A 26,074-nucleotide genomic window follows, 5' to 3' on the forward strand; every position below is an offset into this window, starting at 1 on the left:
ATATGCTGTCTCAGTGACAGAGCACTATTGTCTGTGGAAGTAAAATGAAAACAATGTGTTTCACACTAGCAAAAATAATATTCACAACATCAGTGGAGTTAGCATTTCTTTCCCCAGAAAAAGTAGTCTTTACCAAAAGTCAATTAGGCCATTCTGCAGGTTTATTCCAAACAAAATTTCTCTTTCTAAGTTTATTTTCTCTAGCTATATCTATGGCTAAATTTGGTGTACTACTAAAGAGATTTAGATATTATGTCCATGTTTTAAGGCAACTGAGAGATCCACGGTTTTATATATATATATACATATATATTATTTTTTTCCTGAAGCAACTGTGTGTGAATGTTCTTTCAGGAATCAATTTTTGGGGATACGCAGTCAACTCATTTTCATTGCAACACATTCCAGCCGTTAAGCAGCATAATTTCAGCTACCATGGAAATGCTGATTAAATCTACAGGTTTTATTTTGCTGTTTTAGCTGTGCCTTGACAACTAATTGCTGGTTCGGTTAGGCATCAAAGGGGCATTGAATTTTCAGAATAAAAATGCAGTGAGACTGCATTCCAGAAAGGCATGGATCTTTCTCATCTGCCCTTATCACTTGCTAAATGGTACATCGCTACTCACAGCTACTTTTTCTCCTCAGTGCCTGTGGTTACAAGGTACCATGGGATCGTGTCTAGGTCCTCAGTGTCAAGGCTAGGAGGCACCTCCCTCACCAGCCATTGCCTTCTGAGGGGGTTCTAGACCCCTAGTTCAGATAAGGCTGCAAATTTTAAAATGGCAGATTGCTGGTGGGTTCGAGCTCAGGCCCATGCCATGGCCTTCCTGGTCTGTACGGGGTGCCTAGACCCAGCCTTGGTGTTGGGGTGGCTGCATCAGCCGCTGTGAGGAGAGGCTGGGGCCTGGTCCATGGCCAGGTTCCCCAGGGACCTGTCACAGGGCACAGCTGAGCCCCTCAGCCACAGGTGCATCCCCTCTGTGGAAAACCTATTTAAGGAAGGGGCACTGGCAGGGAAAAGTGTAGAGGGTAGCTCTGTCAGCATTGAGCTGGGAAAAGACAGTTGGGTGCTGCAGGTGGCAGGGCAGCCATTTCCCTATGCCTGAGGAGGGCCTGCCAGGAATGGGCTTCTGACAGGAGCTGTGGCCTGAGGAGAGGAGCCTGCGCTAGAGTGGGGTTCTCCTGGAGGAGCTGCAGGCTGAGGAGAGCAGCCACACTGGAGCAGGGGACAAGTGTGAGGAGGACAGAGCGACAGAGAGGTACTGCTGTGTGGTGACCCAGCCCTCAGCTCCTCAGGGAGGTGGGAGGAGTTCAAGCGGTTGAGAATGAGGCTCTGCTCAGGGAGAAAGGGGTGGGCCATGAGGTGATGACATATTTTGCCTGTGGTGATAACTTGTAGATGATTTCCCTGTCTGTATCTCAACCCGAGAGACTTTTTTTTTTCATGTTATTTCCCCCCTGCCCTTTTGAGGAGAGGGTGGGTGCCTGGAAGCCTGCCAAGGTGAGCCCGCCACATGGCTGTACAGGAGGTGAGGGGGCATCAGTCACTCAGCTTCACAAGCCCCTCAACAAGCATCCTGGATCCAGATCATCCCTCAAGGGAGGAGTTGACATTGCCAATTGGAAAAATATCATACATCAAATAGCATTTTTAGTACTTGTTTTTTTTTCTCCTGCAGAATTAGCACATTTTGTGTAAGTTTTGAGGGAAGCATTTTTATTATCTTTTTGAAGAGAAATAAATTTGTTTCTCTTATCTCCTGGTTTCTGTCATGAGCTATTCTTACTTTTCAAAAGCAATATTCCCAGTAAAAATGTAAACTGAGAGTTTTTGGATTTCCTTTGTATTTTTGTTTGACTGCATGTAGGTGGGATGCAAAACTAGATCAGTAATAATTTATTGTAGTATCTGTAAGGTATCTTTAAAGTTATTCAGAAAAAATTTCTCCTTAGCTCTACCTTTCACTCTTCATCTTGAAAGTGTGTAATGCTCAACTCCATAAAACTTCTGAGAAATGCGACTTTATCAAAGGTTTCGTATTTCCCTAAACTTTTATTGTTTCTAGACCAGATTATAATCTCAGTTAAGTGTCATATATTGCTTCATTGCCAGTATAGTAGATGAGGAAGGATGATGTTTTTTCTTGCTTTAAGTAGGTTCCCTAAGAAATTAGATTATTAGCACGGTATTGGTCATTTGAATGGACCTGCATTCTGAAAAATATCCAGTGTTAATGAAAATTTTTGGATTTATATCAAATACTTGCAGAGTTTCTCTGTAAGACACTTCTCTTGGTGAGCACTGGAATGCTAAAGGCATAAAAATACTCAGGGACGTGTTTGGTATGACTAGGACTTCAGTTGGTCAAACACTTTGAAGGATTCAGTCCTTCAATATCGTAGCCAAAGCTGAAGAGACCTTCAAATCCAGTAGCTATTCTTACACTCTCCATCTTTTCTCATTCCAATACCTGTTTGTGCCTGGCACTGTGGTTATTTTTACCTTATATTTAATATCACCACAATTTCGTGTATAATCTTAGTTGTATCAGATATGTGACCTACAGAAATGATTTGCATTTTTCTCTTGCTTGCTACTGATATTCCAGAATAGTGAACAATCAGAAGTTAAACCTCAGATCTATCAGGAATGAACGGAGATGTACATTTTGGGTTACTTCTCCAAGGCTGTATAAAATCAGTGGCCAATCTGAGCAAATAATGTAGTGATAATGAATTCCAGTCACAATTTCATTCTATTTCAAAGCAAAAGCACTCTGTATTTCAAATGATGACACAGACATTTTACAGCACTGAAAGGTTTCTGGTGTCACTTCTTTGTACTGCAAGATTTCTGGTGAGTCCTAGTGCAGGAGAACGTAGTTTGGCCGTGTTCCTTGCTCCTGACATAGAATAAGAGATGATATAATTTGCACACAACAAACACAAATGAGTAAGAACAAATATTTTCATGGCCTTAAGAGCAGTATGTGATAGCTGCTGCTTTGCATCTCCTTCAGCAGTGCTTCAAGCCCTCAGGTCATGGTGTGGTCATGTTATTTGTATCACTGGGTAATATTAAGTACTGTGTACAATGTTCTTACGTCTAACACCCATTAGTTTTTTTTAAGTGGAACCTAAATATTGCAGTAGGGTTGAAAGGCATATAGTCTATTCTGAAACATGGAAATAATACCCTTTAGTGCTGAGAGGAATTAAGCACGTGTACTGAGAGGAGAATATCTCCTGAAGTCTAATCTGTCTAGCTGTTTTCTCAACAATAAATTACATTTTATTTGAATCAGTGTTATTTGTTTTGCCAATAGGTATCCTGAAATCTGATACTATGAAAGTTCAGTGCAACAGAAATTAAAGCTCTTTCTTCTGCAGAATGAAATTCTGAATTTCTAAAAGCCTCACAGATCTCTAAATAGCACCATGTAGTAGAACTGTTCCTTAAGCTAATACATTTATGGATTAACTAAATTCTGTTTATTATGTTTACACATGAAAGCCCCTTTAAGAAATTTAATTTACAAACCATAGACTAGAAAATACTATGAGTGCTGGTAGCTGTTTGTCTGATGTTATCTTTTTTAAAGATTTTTGGTATGTTTAGATCAAGGAAGGGGAAATTTGGATGATGGGAAAGATTAGATTCAAAACAATGACATAGGTGCTTTTATAGAAATGGTGATAATAAAAATATAGATACAGCTACAGCACCACAGGCCATCTGTGAACAAGAATCCCTTACTATTGAAATGCACCTCTGTATAATTTTGATTTATAAATAAACTTAATTGCAGGTTTAATTTGGTATTAATGCTTAAAGGCTTGTGCTTTCTGTTCGGCTTCACTTGTCAGTTGTGATATTTCTCTGACAGATTGTTTCTGCTCTAGAATGACCATTTCATGGAACATCTAAAACACTTTTCTAGATGGCTTATGTACTATAAAAACATCAGTCTCTTCTGGCATTTGCCTCTGTGCTTAATACTTCCTATAGACTTAAGAAGAATCCACTGTCATTGAAACACAAAATGTCCCTGTACCATTTATTTCCATAAATTACTGGCCTCCACTGTCTGTACCATCTCTATTGTTTCTGTCTTGCAGCTTGGCATCTGACTTACATTGTGTGATGGGTCTACAAACTTTGGACACATATTAGCTATATTCATGTTTTTTATTAAAAAAAAACATAAAAAAAATCACAACACTACAAAAGCAAATCTGGAGAAATTCTTTTCTGTTCCAGTTTCGTTCTTTTTGTCAGTTTGGAGTCACTGCAATGTTATTCCCTAGGCTTTTTCCTCCCAGCTAATTATCTGGAAATGGTAGTGAGTGGTCCTCTTGGTAGAGGAGTACACTCTTAAAAGCACTGCCTCTGTTCCATACTCCAAAGGTATGTGTACTCCTTATTTAAGAGGGCATGGGCTAAATATTGTTCACGGGGAATAAACCACCAACTATCAGCAGCATCAGATTATTGCTTTGACAGAACTCTTGGATATAATTTTGCAGTGTTTTTTGAATGTAAAAAACTAATTATTTCCTGTTTTCTGAACTATCAAAGTAAGGCATGTGTTCTTCCTCTAATACAAAGTACTAGTTAGCAGCTCAGGCTAGCTGTATCCTTTATTTCCTCCTGCCATAATTAAGGAAAAGTGGGGAAAAAAGTTACAGGAGAAAAGATTTTCTTTTTTCTATTGCTTTTACTCCCCACTTCTCAGTTCATGTGTAACTGTATAGTTCCTAGACATTTTAGTAGATAAAATACTGGAAGGCACTTTAAGAAACACAATAGCAGGATTTGTTACACCTTCTTTATTTCTACCAGCCATTTCTTTTACCTGGTCTTAAAGATCCCGTGTTAAGGATGCCCAACTCATTCCAGTTGATAAGGAAAGTGAAGAGCTGAAATAGAGACTTTTTTCTCCTCCTGGAGGGTAAATTGAAACCTTATTATTGCAGTTTTCTTTTTCTATACACCACAGTTACGGACATGTTAATCAATTCTGTTTTACAAAATGCTTTTACTTGTTTTATTTATTTATTATAAAATGCTATCATTACTGTTTCCCGTACTCTTTTCTTTGAGCAAAGCAGTTCCAAATACTTCTGTCTGTATTTGTTGATTAATAGATTTTGACTGCTTTATTGCCCTTATTTTATTCTCTCCAGTTCATCCATGTTTCAGAGACAAAAGCTAAAAGCCAGACAGCATGCTCCAGCCAAAGCCTTATCAATTCTTCTAAAGGGAAAGATTTTCTTTCTGAGATGGCTCTTGACTCTCTCATTTTCAGGTGTCTGAGGGTGGTATTTGGCTTTTCTCAACAGTATAATATCATTGATTCTTGTTCATCATTGGTGCATTACAAACATCACATTCTTTTCTGTAAAATTGCTATCTACTTGATCCACATCCTACATTTGTATAGCTAATTATTCTTGCTTAGGTGCAGAACCTTGCCTTTGTCCCTGCTGAATAAACATCCTATCCTTTTCATCTGCTTTCCCATTTGTGAAGTTCATTTGAATTCCTAGTTTGTTCTCCAGCTTATTTGTAGTCCATACAAGCTTTTTGTTATCTGCAGACCTAAAAACTCCTTGAGGTTTTACAATTCTATACTGAAGACAAGGGTCTTAATACTTGGTACCTATCCAAATCTTAAAAATGAGTGCAATCAGGAAATGTACTCGATCCATAAAGAATGGACTTTCTCATTGGGAGTTCTTGAGTTGTCCATGTGATGTGGGCATTTGGGGACTAAATTTGTTTAAGATGATGAAAGAAGAAAACCCCTTGTGTTCCATAACTTATGTTAAAATGTGTATGTGCTAAGTAGTTGGTGACCTAGGACCAGTTTCTTGAAAGAGCAAGAAAAGTGCTAACAGATTTTACCAAAATAAGAGGTCATATTTTGGGCAGGCAGCATATTTTTTTTCACCTAACTTACATTAAAAATTAAATGTGTTTGTAAATTTAAATTTAAAATGTTTTCATAATTACAAAATTTCAGGTTGGATGCCTATCTTTGTACAATATAGACATTGTATATGGTGAAGATGAGCTCTTGAGGATGTCTTTTAAAAGGTTATTGGCATTTACTGTTTGTTGTAAATTCCTGTTGGAAACGATCATCTCAGGAATGTTACTAGGGCATCTCTGCTCTCTTAGCACTGAGCTAGCTGGAGAGACCAGCTTGAATTATACAAGGTCCGGTACCAGGATGGTCACTGTGTTTTTTTACTTTTAATGAATATTTCAAATCTACATTTTACCTATGCATTTTTAAAGTCAGTGCTTCTATAGAGTTTAAAGTGAATTTCCAGGAGCCCAGGCTGAAATGCAACTGAAAGCCCCTTGAGTCTCTCTGTTTCATGCAACTTGAGACACCTACACCCTGTTCCCACAAGGCTTTAGTTTCTTATGGGTTGAATTTTAACATTTGGTGAAGTACAAATGCAACAAATGAGGAAAAGGCAAACAGAATATTCTCAGTAAGAGAGTCGAAGATCAACTTTATTATTAGTCAGAAATTCCACACTTCACATAATGAAAATTTCCTTTTACAACCCTCAGTAAGGTCATCATGGGGGACAGTCTGCAATGCTCCTGAGATGACAGTTAGAAGATACTGCATTGAGCAATCCTCCCGGGACTCGTGTGACAAACTGATAGGGATGGGTTCATCACAAAATTTAATAAAGTTCAAAGAAATAGTCACTAGCAGTTATGTTCTTTAATTATCCTGAAACACAGTGAATAAGGTCATTAACTAGACCTTGTATTGCAGGAATTTTGTATCATTTAGTCTAAATTGCTTTGTGGCATTTTTGCTTTGAAAAATACATCCACTTATGTATGTATAAGGGGTAGCAAATTATATTCCTTTGTATATCTGGTCCCATTCTAGATTCAAGAATGTCACTGCCTTCTGTAGCTTTGAAAGCTTTTAAAAAGGTGAGTTATAATTTAGAGCCTGAGTATGTCTCTATATCGTACAGAATAACTGTGCTTTAGGAACGCTGTAACGAAGGAACTGTGGCCTCAAGGAACTGTTTATTTGTGTGAATGCTAATATGCTTGTAGAATATATCAGTAGCAGAACTATTATTGTGGCTCTTGGACTAGCTCCATTGCACTAACTAAACATTCCTGATGTACACAGAAAATACATCAAAGCCACTCAACACGCCCTAGTTCCAACAAATGCATTGATGTGTTCTCACAATCCAGGTTACAGACGATACTAAGAGGAAGGTCAGACCTGTTCAGCAAAAATTGAAACAAAAATTACAGAACTTGATCCTTAAAGAAATGTCTAGTTTCCATTTTTAACTGTATGTGATGAAGACAAACATTTGAAATATTTTAATGTTTTGGAGTGTCGGTACGCAGCCATTTGACTGCAATAGAAGAATAAGGAAGGGGTGTGTCTTCAAGTATTGAGAGACAACCAAGAAAAATAATCTGGAAACTTGCATCAAAAAGGCAGTGTATACTTTAAATGCCCACTGTCAATCCACCAAAAACAAAAAAAGGAATGCTTTGCTTTATCCTCCAGCCAAAAGTTAATGTAAAATTGCATTAGAAGAAGAAAGTCCATGCATGTCTATACATATGTGGTGAATACATGTAAATAAAGAACTCAAGCTAGTCTAAAATCTGCTGAGTTACATTGTTCAATGACTGACAACTTGTCACGGATCAATTCCTACAAGGAAGAACCATGCCCATGGAGGATGGGGCAGGGGAAAGTGCTTGTGATTAGTGCTTCTGTACTTTTTCTCATTTTGTACAAAAAATGTTACTTAAGGATTTGTAGAAGGGCTCTTCAAAGGAAAATGAATCGTCATTTAACATAATGGCTTGCAGTATCTCCAAATATAAGCAGAGTCATAGTAGTATCTGTTTCAAGTTTTTAGTACTATCGTTAAATGCAGTGAGAAGTGTTTACCAGACTTAAAACTGTTAGTGGTGGTGCACAGATAAATATCTAAGAATAACAGGTTCGTTTCTCTTCTCTTCAGCTACACTTATGTAAAGCTTCATTAACAGTCGGGGTTACTGATCAGTCTCTTAACTGTTCTAAACAAAACCAAACCAAGCATATCAGAGGAGGTTTAGTAAGGATGGAAAATGATTTAGGCCTTTCATAAGGACACCAGGGAGTAACAATGCTGTTAGGGTTTTATATCTTTGGTATTTTCTTGGTTCTGTTGTGCATGAAGATGGGACTTTTGAAAAGAACTCACAAGATTTTCATAAAAACGAGGGGAAAGCATTAGTAGCAGATAGGGAAGATGAGAGATTTTCTTTGAAAAAAGAGTGAAATACAGATGGTGTACAATGACATTTAACACTTAGCTGGAAGGATGAATCAGTAATGGGAGTGTTTGTGCCTTGCTTCAGTGGCTGAAACTGGTGGAGAACAAGCAGTTTGAATCATGTTTAACCATCATCATGAAAGAATTCGCTTTTTATTTTATATTGTCCTAGGAAATGTATTTTCTTGCTTGTGCCTGTCTTATTAAGAAAATGAAAAACTTTATTCTAAAAGTATATTTTATGGTATGGAAGAGCCCACTTTAAAATTCGCCTTTGTTTTTTTCTTTTTTAAACAGCTTTTGACTGCTTGATACACCTCTAAATACTCATTCTACTATTCTGCTTCCTTAATAAGATGATCTTATTATGCCCTCAGTTCAATTGTGAATTGCTGCTGGTCACCCAACCCATTAGCTAAGGCAAAACACACAGCAATTCAGCTTGGCATACTTAATGAGAATTCTGAGGCTGCTTAATTTATCAGCCTTTAACATTAGGATACTTCAACTAAGCTTCAGTGTTATGAATGTTATGTGCTGATTCTTTTGACAATACATAATGATCCTCATCATTGTGAAGTCTGTGAATAGAATAATCTGATCAGTTCATTAAAACTGGAGAGGTCTGAATGCACTAATAATGCCATTGTTTACACTCTGAACACTGAAGACAAAATTAATTTCTGGTGTAATTCCATAAACTTTAATACAGTGGCTCCATGAATACCTTCGACCTAAGCAAAGCGAGTAATTTCTCTCAAGAGGCATGCTGAAATGCCACCCCAGCAGTCCTTTTTGTACAGTTACCCTCTTGATCAAGGTGTGTATTACTGGAGACTTGTATAGACCAAGCTGTACATGCAGTTTTATGAATTTGAATCACTTAAGTACAAAAAGGGAAAATGGGTTTCATCTCCATGGAGCTTGATAGAGTTACACCAGTCATGAATTTGTCAACATGACTTTACCTTGATAATTTGTGATATGTTTTCTGGAATTGTATATATGGCAAAGCTGTAGTAAGTATGGAGATATACTTTGAACCTAGAAAACATGACTAGACTTTTTTTTTTAAAAACGATCTCCCTGGTGTTGGAAATGAAATAGCAAGATACCCAGAAAAGCTATTTTGACCGGTGAATCAGACCACCTTCAGGATGCACTCCTGTCCAGGACTGATCAGAACAGCTAAATTGGTTCCTGCTCTAAATTTCTGTTTAAGGAAAAGATTGTCTCCAATGACTGCTGAGAGCTTGACTACTACCAAGTTACCTTGTGTCGCCATGCTTCTGTCACTTGATCATTTCCTACCTTGAGCCACAGCTGCAATTTGAGGCACAGGAGTTGGCAGAGACCTGCGCAAGGCTTCAGACCAGGACAGCATTTTAATTACCTGAGGACTCTAATTAGTTTTAGAGGCTTTATTTGTAAATTTGTTTGGAGGCCACTGCGTAGCTTTTCTGCCGAAGTATACAGCTGTTTGTGGTAATAATAGCAAACTTCTGTTCTTGTGGATAACTTGCAGCAGTTACCTACAACTAATTCCTTGGGTAGGCACCTTGCAATATTTTAGGGAAACCACCATCAAGATTAACGTTACTAGAGAGTAATTAAGGATTGAATAAATGTGAGTGAGTAGTTTTATCCTCTGTCTGAGATCTTATATACATTAATAGATTATCTGCAATCTCAGTTTCACAATTTTTGTGAGGTGTGGGTGTTTGTATCATAGGAAAAGGATCACAAAACTTGAAAAGCTCTGTTTGTCTTAGAAAAATATTGCAAGTTAGTAATTTCTTTGAAAAGTGTGAATCTTGTCTCAAAAACTATTTCATGGAAGAAAGTCTTAAGCAGAAATTTATCCATCCAGCATGTAGAAATTACACTTCTCTGAAAACAGAATCTGTGAAGCTCTGGTTTCTGTGCCAGTGTAGAGAAATATGAAGTGTTTGGTGGTCCTTGGTAGAGCAAATTTCCTTTTTGCACTTCTGTCAGCCACTGTATGAGTCCTGGACTATTCAATTCCACATCCTGTTCTGTTAGAACTGACCTTATGATTACAGAGCCAGAGCCATGCCCATGGTAACTCCTTCCTCTCCTCACAATCAGAAATACCTTAGTGATGATTTGGAAATTTTTCATTTCAGAGCAATAACTGCTTGTATGCCAGCCTATCTATGTCTGCATCAGTAAGCAGCTTCTTACTTGAATCAGTATATTTGCAGCTTAACCAATTTTCTTAACCAAATTACTAAACTTTTCCAATGAACTAATATGAAATTTCTCCTATTCTCTACTGTTGAAATAATCTGGGGCAGACTGCATTTGACATTTACAAATGCACAATAAGTAATGCAATTGTATGCAAGAATATACAGCAATTAATTCACGATTACGCTGTTCACCTATTGTCATAACTAACTCCTCCAGAAATAATTGACATGAGTACTTCTTTGTTATCCTCAAAGAATCAAAATCTCAACGACTTTTCTTTAACAAAAAGTCTCACACCAAACCAACAATGAAAGAACACCACTGATTACCGTACTCCCTAGAAAACCGTTGACTTTGGACAAGTTGCTTTCATAGCATTTGCAACTTAGTTTGTATTGTACTAGTACATTGTCATAGGGCTCTATCTCATTCCATAGAGTGTGAGGAATCAAAATGTGGTAGGGCTACTATTACCATATTTAAGAACTGCTTTTCTTTGCCTTTTTTTTCCTTATAGAAAGCATTTGTTGTGGAAGTATGATAAAAGCAACAGATATATCAAAATGAGGCTTTCATGACTATCCCTGCTATCATTTGTCTCGTCCGCTTGTTACTGACACTGGTAACCCTACTTCTTTTAAAATTTCTTCATATAGACTTACTTTATAGACATACTTGTAAATGAAATGCATAAAACACATTTATAGTGTGCCTAACTCCAATCTTGCTGTATGTACAGGTTTTTCACTTGTCACACCTGATCATGAAATATCTCTGGAACTAGGTCTAATTTGGAGCTAAGAACGTGTAGAGCTAGTTATTTGCTTACAAGTAGTGAGCTCTTTGCTCTTCTATGACACAGCAATATTTTTTATCATTACTTTGTCACAATGACAGGCATAATTTGGATCAATGACCAGTAAATCTGAAAATCTAAAGTTCTTTTTTAGGCTGTACTAAATACTCTCAATGCAGTTAGCATGTTAAGAAATCTGATTACTCTGTAATAGTGCCCGTCTTCCACATGCTGCTGCTGAATGGCTATGTGACTTTACTTCTGACACTCTGATTCCCTTGCTAGTTTAAACGCTTTCTAGTAATTACTTGTCTTTGTCACTATTTTTAATTCCTCCTTCACACTTTCTGGAGGAATCCATTTTTGGGGGGGAAGGACAATAGCAGTTTTTATTCTCTTCAGTTCTTATGAGGAGCAAAAAAAATCAGTTTATCTTTTTCACCTGCTTTTATTACAAATGTATGTGATATATTCAAGGAAGAAATATGTTTTTAAGAGCTCAGCATATACCAAAAGATACACAGATGTTCTTAAAAGATGATACTAGCATATGAAATATCATTTTTATCTAGTCATAAGCAACTGTTTCTAAATATTTGGCTTACAGTTTAAATACGTTCTCTCTTCATGTAAAAATCAGTGAGATTTGTCTCCTTGACTTGTAGATTGACATTGAGTAAACAGGCACTTTTGTATTTTTACAGGTGATATTTTTGTGTTTTCAAGGGAGAGATGATATTGAGATCTATGGAGAAACTTAAACAGGTTTAGCTGGTATCAGGAAAGCCTAATTTGATTCTGGGATGGTAATCATTAAATAGTGCAGAAGTCCTTCATTTTGTTCTCACTTATACTTTGAATTTACTAATTTTATGCAAAAGTAACATGTCCACCCAAACTAAAGTCTAGGAATTTTTCTGTGTGTGTATCATTAGAGACTTCAGTAATTCATTGTTCCTTGCTGTAATCTAGTGTGAAGATATCAATCAAGTTTCCTCTGCCCTGATAGAGTAAGTGTTCATTCAGATATTTCAGTCCTGACAGATAGAAATTAAAATGTCAGTTTCTACAGTTATTTTCCTCTTCGATATGAAAGTGGCACAGATGGAAGGCTGACCACAATTCTAATAAGGTATGTAAGGGACTTTTTTAGTGAAACAAATACAAAGAAATCATTCAGAAGGCTGAGTTTTTTGAAGTGGTGAGGGTGACCTTATTTGGATGTCTTTTTCTTCCTGGGCTTTCTTCCCCTTAGAAACAGTGTCATAGCAGGCTTTGACGAAGACATTATCACTGCTGCCCACAAGCAAAATGGGAATATTAAAACAAAGAAGCTCATGTGTTGCTTCTTCATCACACCAGGTTGAAAATGAAGATAAAAGCTGTTACCTGAAGCTGAATCCTTTGTATAAGAGATCCTTGCTTTCATATTAAGGCTGCAATTAAATCATGTATTCAAAAGCCAGGTGTCTAATTTTCTCTTGTCTGTGTAAAGTAGCAGTTTCTCTTATTTTCTAGTAAAGTGGCATCCAGAGTGTGTGTGAACATTGCCATTCCTAACAAAATCAGATAAAAATTAAGAAAAAAATATGTTGTCTGTTTTTCCCTACTATGCCATGCCTACTTCTCAGCAAAGACTTTTTGCCTGGGAAATGTATTGTAGACATGAATATGTTAAAAGTTGCCTTTTAAACATACCATATGAGGTTTTTCCAGTGCAATAGCTAGATGAATGCTTATTTAATTTGTATAATACCCAGAACCCATGATAAAATGTTTCATAAAAGATGGGATAAAAATGGCACCCATTGCTCATTTATAATATGTTTGTCATTATAGGCTTCCTATTTAGGTCAGATTAAATTGCAAGGAAAATAATGACTCAAATATCAGTAAGCCCAGTGTTTGTTCTACATCAAATGAAATACTTCTTAACTAGAAAAGGTTTTAGATAGGAAAAGAATTTGAAGTTACAATTATGCAAAATATCTAATCATTAAAGATAAAACTATTACAGGTTTGGTTCTAGTTTAAAAAAAACAAACTTCCATATAGCTGCTGAATGAGTCTTTATTTACCTTCTGGACACTGCTTACATGTGTATAACAAATTCAAAAAACATAAAACAGTATGGGTAGGAAGGAATATCTGAGGGTAATCTGGACTGTTTTACACAGTTTATTCCTCTGATACTTAATCATATATTTTCTCAACAACATACTTCATTTTGAAATACCCTACATATGAGGGGGAACATGTCTTCATTATATTTCATAAATAGTTTTACTCACTTATAGAATTTGCAGAATAGTACTTAACTTGCACTACTTCTGGAGAGCAGTTAATCCCAACTGCTGAGTCTTATGGCATTGTTGGGATGAGTTTAATAGCCTTATCTCCCCTTGAAACAGACAAAATAGTGAGAATTCATTTCAGCTACTTGCTGAGAGTTGCATATTCTAGATAGCATAATTGCTTTGTGCTTGGTTACACTAGTTGAATCTCGAGGAGTTCCAGAGGGTAAATAAATTAGGGTAAATATTTGGCCTATTGGTTTAGTGTTTTCAGCAAAGATGAAGATATATTTTCCTTCAATGTACGTATTGACCTCCTTTTTGTTTTGGTCAATATTTAGTTCTTGACTCAATTAATCTCAATAGATACCCAAACAAAGATCAATATTTATTGACATCAGTGGGAATAATATGTGTGGGGAGCAAATAATAGGCTTTCAAGAATGTTCTGTCAATGGCTTACTTCACATTCTAAACCCAACATTTCTCTGTGGCAACAGTAGTTTCTCTACTCTTGCCAGTGGTATTAAAGCACCTGGAATTTTCTATATTCTTCTCTTTAAAACTTTCTGTGTTTGGCCTTTGTATATTCTGAGAAATCTGGTCAGATTTATGGAAACTTCCTAGGAACAGAAAATAAGAGGTCTTTCGTAGATACTTTCATTCCCATCCTTTAGAATTCATGAGTTCCAAGTACAGTCATGGATTTCCCTTTTTCCTTGGAGCCTGCTTACCAAATGTAGGGAAGAGAACCTGTTGGACCATACGGGAACTGGAGGACACCTGCCTCTCTTTCACGTGTCCCTGTGTGTGGGGGGGTATGCTTTGCTTTGTCTGGCTGGTAGTTCTTTCAAAGAGGCATTCTGAAAGACTGGTCTGCTGAAGACTGAACTTTGTCTGTGTATGTCTTAGTTGCTTTTCTTTTCTTATGCTTTCAGTAGAAGTGGTGGGAAGGAATAAATGAGCTAAAATAGTGTTTACTAATAACAACACTCATTTATCTCCATTACTTTTATGTGCATTAAATATGAATGTAATCAGATGAATATCTTTTAAAAGATTGAAAGATATAATAATTGTATAATATTGGTGACTGAAGGGTACAGGTCTTGTAGCCTTTTGTAATTCAGTGTTCCTAAGAATCCCTTTTCAGTAGAGAAGAATTGTTTGCTCTGTTTTCCAGTTTTACTTTTAAAACTTCTTCAGCTGCACACTGTTTCATTCTTTCTTTTCATATCACTTCAGCCTACCTACAGGGGGAGAAACCACAAAACTTACCAACTTTAGAAGCAGAAAGGTAAGATGCAATTGCAGAGACCATCCTTAGCTTGAGTTGTGAAAAATAAATATTGAATGAAAGTTGAAAGCAGACTACTTGTGAAAAGTTCACCAACTAAATTTACTCACCAAAATATCTGAAAATGATTTTCTGTTCACAGAATAAATTTGTTGGGTAAATTATTTTTTGCCAAATAAATGTGTTGCTTAATGAACCTGTGACTTCACACACTAATTTCCTAAATCCTTTCTAATCTCCCTTTACATTAAGCCCTTATTGTTATCTTGAAGAGATTATGTATCTGTTGAAATGCATTTGAAGTTTCCGGGTAAAATGTTTTAAAATCAGATTCAGAAATTCATAGGTAGATGAGAAATTAATCTGTCATCTTGAGAATACTCTAAGAAGTAATATAAGGCTATTGCCCAATAGCGGTCATTGATGTAAGGAAGGAATTCAGGATCTATCTCTGCTTGGTACTAATTTTCATAAGTTCACAAAATGTTTTGAGGTTGAGGATTATCTATTCCAACCCTCTGCTCAGCTACAGCAGGTTGCTCAGGTCTATGTCCAGATAGCCTTTGATTATCTTCAAGGGTGGAGACTCTACAAGATTTTTGGGCAACCTGTTCCAATATTTGACCACCTTCACAGTAAAGTCTTTCTTCCTTATTTTTAAAATAGTTCAGCATTTGCCCATTTTCTTTAATCTTTCAGGTGTTTACGCACATTGAGATTTTCCCTGAGCCTTCTCTTCTCTAGATTGGTAACTCACTGCTCTCTCAGCCTCCCCTTGTATGTCAGATGTGGGTAGTATGCTTGCTATCTCAGCCATTATCTACAATTTAAATATCATATTTAAAAGAAATCAGACTTGGCATTTTAATAAAGAGAAGCTCATAGAAGGAGAAAAATTGTATAGCTTTGCTTTATCTTTCACACAGTATTTGGAACTTTGTAGAAGCAGTGGTGATGCCTGCTTGTTAAAGAACACACGAGCCTGAATTTCAAATGGCATTCCGGATAAAAATAATAAAAACCTTCTGATGTGATAAAGGTGCCTGTTCTTTAAATAGAGATATCCTTTCTGAAAGCTGGATGATAAAAAGTTGAGATAAGATTCTGTCATTCCTGTTTACCCAACTAACCAGTCAGGCTTCACTCCTAAACACAGCGAGGGCATTTCTGATTTAACGTGGATGACAGTCATGCTTTTGAAGCAGATCTCTGCATCATCCCGTTTACTGTGCACATGTCCATACCAGAGTGCTCTGAGCATAGCCTGGCTTCCTTTCAGCTGAAACGAAACTGGAAAATGCGCTGACTGAGCATCTAATACATTCCTGCTCCAAAAGGACATACAGTCCATGGGACTAGATCAGAAAGAGTCAAAAGGTTTTTGTTTGGTTGTCTGTCAGACCAACACCAGATGTCTTGTGTAGACAGCAGGTCTAGCACCAAGCATCTCACTCCTCAGGTGCTCTCCTCTTGGTTCACACTGTGCCCTTCTGGAGGCTGAGCTAGAGAGCCTCTTGCTGGGGCAGAGTCTGGTCACTCACTGCTTCTTCCTCATGGCTAGTTAGTGGAAGATCTAAAGCTGGAAAGGAGGAATCCTTATACTATTTCTTTTTCCCTAAAGATAGGAGAAATAACAGCATTGCAAAACCCAAAGAATTAAAAGATAAAACTAGTAATTTATCTTTTTAGATAATGCTCTTTTTAATTTGTTGAAGATCTACCATATCATAAAGGTATCTAAAATCTAAAGAAAGTACAAAAATTTCACAGTAAATACCTGGTTTAAGCATGTTACCTTTCTTTAGATAGCTGGTTTTTGAATTGATCTGTTTAAATTCTCTTCAGACAGCAATTAGTCATAGACTGTCAACAAGTAAAAACAAGACTGTAATTATTAACTCACAGGGATATGTTGCTGTTCGTAATCAGATATAGATATGATATCCAATTTATAATTTCATAAAAATGTTCAAGTAAATTACAGCCTTGTAATAATTTGATGGCAGTTTTATCTTTGATATTATCTTTGCTAGTTAATATTGGCATAACATTTTCTTGTAAAAGTGGTTGTCTCTCTAATCAAATGTAGTATATGGTAGGGAGAAAATGTGTGCTAATAAAGAAGCAGTGTGCAGTGGAAGTGGGTGAATGGTTTTACTTTCAGATTAAAAAAGGAGAAAAAAAAAGGCAAACACACACTGAAGCCATTATTAATCCAAACTGGTTTGTGGACAAGCATCTGGCCACCTACATCCTAGTTATCTTTTGACATTTTCTGATGCCGGATAAATACTGTTATAATGGGCTTTTTTATCCAAGCCTCTGGTATCACAGGTACTGAATGTTCCCATAGCACTATGAATTGCTAGCAGATGGTGTGAGTGCAGCAAGAGAAAGTGGGATGAAAATCCCGCTCAGTGGGCTGGGACATTGCAGAAGGCTAGTGCCGGGCTTGTGTTCTCTAGATGACTTTCTGAGGACTGTCCAAAGGTATTCACCATTTTAAAAAATATTATTTTAATTATTTTATTTTTTAATTATTATTTTTATTTTTTTTACCTTTCTATTCTGGCACAACATTTATTACTGTGCACTTTGCTACAATATAATGAGATTAAATGAGATTTGATATTGATATCACTGACTTCTCTTATTATCATGATTGTTTGATAATTTTTCCCCGACCTCATCTTTCCAAACACCATCAGAATGGAGCTAATGGGATCTCCTAACCCATTTTATTTCTGTGGTTCAAAATTCTCCATTGTTGTTTGCATCTGAAGTCCAATAACTTGCACTTTAACCTGGTCTTTAAACTGAGCAATTCATGGCCTCAGCTTCTAGGACTGAGTAAGAGTAGATGTGTACAACACAGCTGTATTGGACAATGTGTGTGTTTCATTGTTATAAAGCCAGATGAAATGACAAAGGATCAAAGTGGTCAAATTTCTAACTGTTGGTCATCGACATATCTGTTTTGCCCTCAATGCTGCTACTTTTGAACCATGATCTTCAATATCATGTGAGTTGGTAGCTAAGAACAGAAATACAAAAAAACTTAGTCCGGGAAGAAGCCAGTAAAATTAAATTTGCTGGCATGATTATATTAGATAATGACTTAGGTCTGTGTAACCTGTGAAGACTAAGAGAAGGTAATGGATTTGATGAACATATCTGATAATTATTATCATTCCAGCCAGGAAAAATAAATATTCAGCAATACTTTTCAGACCTAACGCATTAAAAGACCCATTGTATGGCCACCACAGAAAAATCTGAATAAATATTGTCCCATTCTCTTAAGAATGAAAGAGGGTAATATGCTGTGAAATGTGGAAACAACACAGCATTGAGAGAAGGAAAGAAAGACAGCAGATGCTGTTTTCCAGACTAAATCTCCTCTGATGCACTCCAGGGACCTCATTTAATCAAGCATCATTCTCACACTTCATCACGTATATTATTCAGAAATGATGAAAAATTCTGAGAATAAATTAGTCATTTATTTTGAATAAATGGTTTTTAAAATTTATTATTCTTCAAGCTATTTTGAAAAATTTAGTAGTTTTTTTCTTTATATGTCCCAAAGGCTCTCAGCTCAGCTTAATCAGAAACTGCTGCTTGCAGGGTCCTGAAGCTCAGGACCCTGGCTCTTTGTAAAAGTAATTTTTTTGGGACATACCTCCTTCTGTTACTGCTTTCTCTCTACCTCTGATTATCAGATTAAAAATGCTGCTTTCAGTGTATTCTGATTTAGGGTCATCTGTACAACAATCCTATGATAACATTGAACATTGCTTCTCCTGCTGTGTGCGTTAAAGTGAACTTAGCGTAAGGACTCTCCACCAAAATCCTTTCCCTTTTTTTTCCTCACATCTTGTTGACTGCTGGTTTTCCCTGCCCTTTTACATTATTCTCTGCTGTTTACCTTTTGCACTCTTACTTGTCAAGCTTATAATAATGGTGCAGCATAACTTGACGCTGTCTAGGAAAATATATTCAACACTCCCTGGAGGAGAGCTTATACAGGCTGATACTTCTCTGGGCAGGACCTGTCAGTTTTAATTGCCCAGGGTGATGCTTCATCTCATGTGTTAGGGGAACAGCCATGGGACTCTACTCAGCTGCTGTAAAGTACCAGAACAAGGCTTTCAATGCTAGACCACAGATTTCTAAGTAGTAGTGCTCTCAGTCAATTATTTTTGAATAGAAGGATTTTGATTAGGTTAATAAAACTTACACACCCTCCCTACGTGGTGATATCTGGGTGATAAATTGGACAGCCACATGATGAACTACATTTATCATGCACTTCTGGCAGTGTCTTTTCACTCTCTGTACTAATCTACCCCAGGCACTTCAGGCCTTTGCCAAGTGTTACATAGTCAAGGAGAAAAGCATGCATTATAAGTACAAAGTGAAGTTAGATTTAGTTTGAAAATGGGATGGTTGGAGAAAGTTGATTATGGAAAGATTAACCCTTCTGTATATGTAGATATTTTTGTATATCTCTATTTTTTTCTTCAAACATTAGTGTTTGTTTTTGCCAAAAAATGCCTAATATTTACCAGAAATAGGGAGCATTGTCCCTCACATTTTCTGGTTTTAGTTGATTTTTTTTTTTATTATTTATCCACCTTTAAAATAATGTCTTTTGTCTGGAAAGGAAAAAAATGAAGAAATGTTTCTATGGATTTTCTTTTAACAGAAGAAATATGCTTCCACAAAAAATTAAAATAGGAAAATATATGGATAATTTTCAGTTGAGTCATTGAATCTTGAGTTGAAGTTATATAATGTAAGTTATTTAGTGAAGCAAAAAGGCATCAACTCTTGGACCTTTCTATCTAGGTCGCAAAGGTGCTTTTCAGCCTGTATTCATTGTCACCTAAACACTTAGCAAATGTTAATCTCCCAGCAATTATTCTGAGATGCCATACATTTCCGCGCATCCTGTCAGCCCTGGTTTCCTTCTTGCAGGAAGGAAGGAGCAGGAATGAGGAATTTAATTATTTGTTACTGGGAAGAAGTCTGATAACACTGACATGGGAAAAGGAATATTGAAACTCTTTGTAGAACTGTAGGACTGGGTGCTTTCAAATGCTCAACTGTTCTACAAACTGATCTATTCCTGCAAAGTCCTGGAAGGGATCAGTGTTAGCGCTGACTGAAACAGTTTCAGGTTCCATCTCAAATAAGTTTTCTCTCTTTATTTTTTGTCTGTTTTTCCATCCTTTCATTCTCTGTCCTCTGCTTTTAGACAGCAGAAGATTCCCAGAATGCCAGACTTTAACCAAATGCAATGGTTTTCTGTATTTGTAATGCTGGATGAACAGGCACTTCAGTGCAGGATGATGAACTTCATGCACCTGAGGTTTAGTGTGATGGCTCACCAAGAAATGAGTTCCATTCTTAAAAAAAAAAAATGAAAATGAGTCTCCACAATGGGATTTTTAATTATTTCAGAACAGAAGCGTCTGGAAAGTCTTCACTCTGAGAACCCAATGGGTATTGTACTGCAGAAATGCAGGAAAACTCAGTATTGCTTTACAGTTACTTGTGCGTGCTGTGATTCACTGCAGTGAACTTCACGAACAAGAAATTTGTGTAGGTGATGTGGTGTTTTAATGAACTAAGTGATCACATTAAAAGATCACAGTTCAGATCTCATTAAACCCTATGTTCTATAAGCAAAATGAGAAGGTATTTAACAATATGTGCTGTGATACTGTGAAAATTCATTCCAGCTGGAGGACTAGGCTTAGAAAATATTAACACCAGTTTGTATAGTTTGTATAGTATAGCATATTTCTCAGGCAAGCACCTAGCATTTAACAAATGCAAAATGTAGGGGAGTCTGAAAGATTTCTAGCTGCCTGAGTTTTCATGCCTGCAATCCAAAGAGGTGGGAGGTAGCCTTTTATAAACAAACAAACAACACCAACAACAAAAACACAAACCAAAACAACCAAACAAAAACAACACTATCTTGGTGCTTTTAGACAGAGTAATTTTATTTTCTGTCCAGATCCAGGATATTCAAATCCTCATTTTCAAGCAATAAGCCAACCACTGAGCCTCTTAAAAGGAAGAGGGAAGTATTCTCCAAGTGTTCCCCAATGTTCCTGTGAAACAGTGCCACTAGGAAGAACTGTTCAAATCTCGTGAAGTGGGGAAAAATCTCAGGATGGGACACAGTTACATGACTTACTGTGTAGAGGGAGTATCAGTCTGGGAGGCACAGGCATGCTCCACACATTGTATTTATGTGCGTTTAAACCAGTGTTTGTTGAGTAAGAAACTGGAATACAGGGTTATATATACAGCGTTAGTTCTCAACACTGTCTATTCATCAGTATAGTTAGACAAATTATACTGTCAATAAACAGTAAAAATATTCTTTGTTAAATCAGTAAAGTTCACTGTATCCTTGGATATGCTGGGTTTTCCTGAGTTTAGGAGAAATTCTTTTCAGAAAGAACCAATTTATTTTCTCATAAAAAGGAGAGGGAAAAAAAAAAGTTAGGCTGCTAAGCTTCTATACTCCATGGCTGGCCATACAAGTACAGTATTGCAATTACTGGATCTATACAGCTTGAGGGCTTTGTTTATTGGCATGCACTTTTGGCTCCCCTAAAGGCGTTTCAAGTTTCCCAGAAATATGATAAGACAAAAATATATTATGACATAACAGAAGAAAGTAAAGATAAAGAGACAGGTGAGGTTGGTTGGTGTTGGATAAATATGAACTCAATGGTCAGTTTTAAGAAGTCATAAGCTTTGGGTATGTCCAATAGAGTTGAACACATGACAAAAACACTTCATGCTGACCCATTAGAAGAATGATCAATGCTTGAATTTATTAGGCTTTGTGCTTCTGTTTTCCAGTAGTATTTAGATCACCATTGTATTCTATAAACAAAGCTATGACTTACTGTTTTAATTTACACAAGATTCATCACATTGTTTTTGTTACAATTTGAAAATACGAAAATATAATCTTTCTGATATGTGCATATTTATTTACAACATGTCTGTGATTCACTTATCTAGTTCTTTCTGAATTCATGAACGCTAGGTAACTATACCATGAAAGATACAAGCACATTTATTAAGACCAACTTTATAGCAAGTGCTCATTTATCTTTCAGGCATACTTGCAGCTCATTGCATCGTTCCAAGAGGGCCACAACTTTCCTGTCCTGCTGAGATGGTTTGCTTGCATCTGTATGTGAGCTGCCAGTTTCTTACTAAGAGAGTCACTTTCTCTGGGAGTGCAACAGCATCACAGTTGGAAACCGTGTCATCATATGTCTACTAAAAGCAGCCTCAACAGCTGATTGCAGCCTGGACTCAGAAGGTGTATTCCTTTCTGAGGTGGCATCCCTTCTCTTCTGTCTTGAAAAAAAAAATACACTTATGGTAACCTAAACTTCCACTAAGATGTAGAACCTTATTGATATATTCAAAGCCCCAAAGTTTAAATTTAATACTACAGTTTGTGCAATCACTGCACTCCTGGTGTGAGTAGGTCAACTTGAGTTGTTCCTAACTATAGATCATGTAAGGAAGCAGGCTGCTATGACAGCTCAGTCACAACAGGCTGTTTGGACAATTGTCAAACTCTTTTGAAGTATCTCAGGAACTTGAAGATAAAGATGACACCATTTCTGCTGTGGACAAGGCAGAGGGAGAGAACATTACCATCAGGGTATTATTTGCTCAATATTTTTGCCATGGACAAGTCAAAGCTGAGGATTGCTGTTCCGGAGTTTGTCCACTAAATTTTGTAATGGAACATGATATATAAGAGAACTGTGATACATGAATCCAAAGCCAAAACAGCCTGAGCCTGTCAAAATATTAGTGTTCTATTTGTTCTGCTTTTTTTTCAGTCTCATTTCTGAGAATTTTTGACCAGATCCAAAGAAAACATAAAACTTTGATAATATTTAGAATTTGTGGAAAAAATGAGAGGCGTGTTCTCAGAGCAGGCCCAAAGCTCCTCTTGCTTATCACTGCCCACTCAAACATACCATCACCTACTATTTTTAAAATCCCATACAGGCATCTAAAAGTATTTTTCTGCTGTTCTCGATGATGTGTCATGCTGAGCATAATTGCTACATGTAAGAATTATTAGTGCTGCATACACCTAATGCTCATTCACTAAACAGATGGCTTATGAAAATGTGGGATGGCTTACTAGTCCTAAAATGATTCATACCTCAGCTATCTGAACACATGGCTACCTTTCATCACTTGTGCTGAGTCGAAGAGCTGGATTAATAACCCAGTTTTAACATATTTTCTCTTCTTTAAACAGCATATACCAACAGCATATTTTCTAGTAAGGTATGAAAACCACAAATGTAAACTGTTCTTTGTGCTTCCAGAGGCCTTTTTCTCTCCTTTCCTTCCCTCCCTTCCTGTTATTACCTCAAACCTTTGTAATTTCAGTTACGTTGCTTATCAGATCAATATCATTCATCTGATAATGGCATCCTATTTTACATCTATAAAGCCCATGAGGATTTCTAAAATGTGAATCTGTTTGTGCCTAGCATTCCCATGCTCATCTTATTTGCTTGTTCAGGTGGATTCCTTCCTGCTTTCTTGTTTTCTTTTTCTTGCTTACTCACTCATTTTGCCACCTTGTCTCCCCTTTTTTTTTTTTTTTTTTTGCCTTCAGGATTTCCTTGTCTCTCTTTTCTGTCTGTTCTCAAATAGTCAAACAATCTGCTTCTTATTGTTTTGTTGGTTTGCCATACCTCACACAGCACTGACTTCTGCATCTATTTGTTTCTCTTCAGTAGAGTTCAGCTTTTGTCTGTGTCTTATTCTGTGTCTTCATAATAATCCCTTTATCAGGGAGCATGCACGTTCTACAAATTTTAAAATCTGTGGCATATTGACCCGTTATCTCAAACAATTCTGTCCACAAATAAGGCAATGATGCGTTTCATACGAAGAAAGTCACGGCCAAATTACCTTTTCTAAAAGGTGAATGCATTCTAAATCATAGATGTCACTTTTCATTCCATGTGCTGGAACAATAGAGGTGATCAGTAAGTTAGGAAAGAAATGTTTGTTTTATTGTTGCAACATTTTCTATGAAATTGAAGTGTATACCACTGATCTCTAATCAGGTACAAAGTAATGATGCATACTAGTCAGTTGTATCATTTAGAAACTCAGCTGCACCCAGTGCAGACATTGTAAGAGGACAGTATATGGAGGAAAAAGCATTAAGAGATGATTGTTCTTGCAAACAGTTGGAGTTATGATTCATGTTTTCTTGCATAATCTATAATTGTTCAAGACTTTATCTATTGGCAGACACATCCTTTATTGACCACAAACATACCAAAATCTAAATGGGGGGGGGGAAGGAAAGAAAAAAAAAAAAACACCAAAGGACACTTGAGCAAGGTGGTGAAGGGGAAGAACTAGAATTCGCTTTCATTTCCTGAAGTTTTTGTGAGGCTGAGCACAACTGACTTATTGGCAGTTTCATCATTAAATATCAGTCCTAACTGGGTCTTTTTTATGCAGCGTTTGCTTCATTATGGAGATGTAATACTGTAACAAATGGGGAAAGTGTGAGTTTGTGCTGCAACATTACCATTCTCCTTTGGTGTCTTTAATACTGTAAAGAACATGCTGATGATTAAAATATTTACAAACAAATTAAAAAAAAAACAACACACAAACAACAAAAAAAACACATAAACATAGGCTGCCCCCAGGCCTGAATCACTTCTTAAGAAGGTAATGCTTTAGGTAATACTCCTCTGTAATTAAAAGAGAGGCTATGTGCCAGGTTTAGCATCCACAGGGCTCTTGCGGTAGCCAGGCTGCCTGTTGGGGTGCTGCTGTGCGCCCAGACATGAAGGCTGTTCCCTGCAGATAGAGCTGTCCTCTGGTTGCCCACACAAGAAGTGGCAGCAGATGATGATGTTGGGGCTTCTACCTTCAGTAGCTGGGCTGATGGTGAGCTGTTTTCAGCCTACCCGCAGCATGCAGAACTTGGGATTAATAGAAAATAAAAATGGTTTGAAAAAGCTGAAGAACTTTCTTTCCATTAACTAGTGCCAGATATTATTTAATCTGATTTTACCTCACCTTCACCCTTTAAAAACAAAAAAGCCCTTGATCCATGCAAAGTTTTGAATGGAGAGTAAAGAACCACAGTAACTAATATGGCTTGTGGCAGAGGCCTAGTAACCAGTATAAGCCCATCCAAAAAGCACTGGGCGCCAGACCCAAACACTGTTCCAGGCACATGGCACGTGCTGAGCTCCATATCCACCTCTTCAGGGCCACATCACTACGGCTACAGGGGCACAGCGCCTCATCCTGGAGCCACACTGAGAGGTGGGCTCCTGTTTCCACAGCTGTGCTATTTCCCTGCTCTCCTGCATACATTAAGGTACCTTACTGGTTTGTTTACGCTCTCTCACTGTGGAAAATTATTTGCTGTCAGCATAGATTAAGTAGATAATCTAACTTTCTGTTTTCCTCAAAAACAAACAAACAAGCAAAAAAAAATGGTTTCATGGTTATCTTATAAATTTCTAAACCAGTTTTCTCATTTTACATAATAAAGACCTATTGTATTGTCAGAGTGGATGAATAGCAGCCCCAAAGTAGTTACTATCAAGAAAATAATTTTAGTTTGAAGAACACTTTTGTATATGTAGGAATGAAAGAAGATACAATTGAGGTATGTAAGGTTCTAACAGCGACTTGCCCACATGTGCTGCAGATCTGTTTTTACAGTAGATTCTAATGTCTCTCTGGAGGGATCAATTATTTACTCTATTTACCTATCTTATAATAGTGTGTCAATGTAATTTATGACATCCAAGCACTAAATTGCAGGAAAGTGAGGTAATGTACTGTAAGCTGTCTGATATTGCTATGTGATACGAGCAATGATATCCACATTTCAGTTTTAGTCCCAGTTCCCTTCTGAAGCATGAATACTCATGGGAATCTCCAGCTTCATCAGTCACGTGTTTCTAGCTATGACCAAGAGTGGTAGATTATGTCTCTGTATTCTGTGATTTTGGAACGTAAAGGACCACATCTTTGGCTGGTGTAAATTGTTATAAATCCACTGATTTCTAC

The 26,074-nt window shown here is 37.0% G+C and overlaps 1 long non-coding RNA gene across 1 annotated transcript; it reads left to right on the forward strand.

Moving 5' to 3' along the window:
* Nucleotides 1-806: 806 nt before the first annotated feature.
* Nucleotides 807-24,482, forward strand: LOC308198186. Its single transcript, XR_013953720.1, has 2 exons — nt 807-1,262; nt 22,093-24,482. It is a non-coding gene; the product is annotated as an uncharacterized lncRNA (long non-coding RNA).
* Nucleotides 24,483-26,074: the final 1,592 nt, after the last annotated feature.

Source organism: Anser brachyrhynchus (assembly GCF_964034855.1).
Source record: "Anser brachyrhynchus genome assembly, chromosome: 7".
In the NCBI taxonomy this organism is placed as follows: Eukaryota; Metazoa; Chordata; class Aves; order Anseriformes; family Anatidae; genus Anser; species Anser brachyrhynchus.